This window comes from Chrysochloris asiatica, unplaced genomic scaffold, assembly GCF_000296735.1.
Source record: "Chrysochloris asiatica unplaced genomic scaffold, ChrAsi1.0 scaffold00031, whole genome shotgun sequence".
NCBI lineage: Eukaryota > Metazoa > Chordata > Mammalia > Afrosoricida > Chrysochloridae > Chrysochloris > Chrysochloris asiatica.
The window spans coordinates 18,076,897-18,078,051 of NW_006408549.1; the positions used below are offsets into that span (position 1 = coordinate 18,076,897).

Consider the following 1,155-nt stretch of genomic DNA (forward strand, 5'->3'; position numbering starts at 1 on the left):
TATTGGTCATGGTTATTGTTTTATTGTTATTATTATTGTTATTAATGTGGTCAGGAGATGGTCTTCACTTTTCGTCTCTAAATCGTAGCAAATGTTGTTGGGTCTCATCTCAGTGGTGGAGTATTATGTTGTAGCTTAGCTATATGGCCACAATTGCTATTTCTTCTTATGGGATGTAGGGAGGATAAGTTCCCACCTCCAGGAGGGATGTGTAGTCAACAAGAAATCTACGTGCGTGGGTGCACTGAACCGGCTGATTTTTATTGTGATCTTACGCCAGGTCCTTTCTTACACCCTCCAGAACTCCTCACACTCTCTGTGTTTGGGTGAGCTGCACCTGGCTGATTTGTACTGGGGTCTCAAGCCAGGGCAGGGAGATTTAGGGTGGGAGGAAGTTATATCGCCTCTGGCCCTTCTGGGAGATGAAGCTGTCCGAGCGGGCCAGCCCTGGTCCTGCTTTCTAAACTCTGCAGTCACAGTAGTGACCCGCAGTCTCCGCAGGAAAGAGTCCCAAAATACTCGGTTTTCTTTATCCTTTTTAGCGTGGTTTTTCAAAAATGTGAGCCCAGGATTGATTATTATTGTCCAAAAGTCGTGGGACTGGTATATGAACGCCCGGTGAAATCCCACTGCTAGCTAGGAGTGTGGGCAGGAGGCTTAGATGTTGGGACAGATAGAGGATGATGGGTGACGTTAAGAAGTGGCTGCAGCCTTTCTTACACTTTCCAGAGTTCCTCACACTCCGTGCGTGGGTGAGCTCCACCCGGCCGATTTTTATTGGGGTCTCCAGCCAGGGCAGAGAGACTTGGAGTGGGAGGAAATTGTATAGCCTCTGACCCTTCTGGGAGAAGCCACTTTCTATAAGGGTCAGCCCTGGCCCCGCCTTCTAACCTCTGCTGTCACGGGAGTGACCTGCAGTCTCCGCAGGAAAGAGTCCCAAAATACTCACTTGTCTTTATCCTTGTTAGTGCAGTTTCCAAAAATGTAAGCCCAGGAGAGATTATGATAGTCCAAAAACCATGGGCCTGGTCTATGAATGTTTCCTTTGCGAGATCCCGCTCATTTTTTCCACCGGAGCAAGTCCCTACCTTTTCTGTCCTGCCGCACTGGAAGTCCGAAACATAAACTTATGAAAATCACAGAGCATAGCCTTTG

At 48.1% G+C, this 1,155-nt stretch overlaps 1 pseudogene; it reads right to left on the reverse strand.

Moving 5' to 3' along the window:
• The window catches only part of LOC102826468, an 87,058-nt pseudogene that overhangs the window by 43,193 nt on the left and 42,710 nt on the right, over positions 1-1,155 (reverse strand).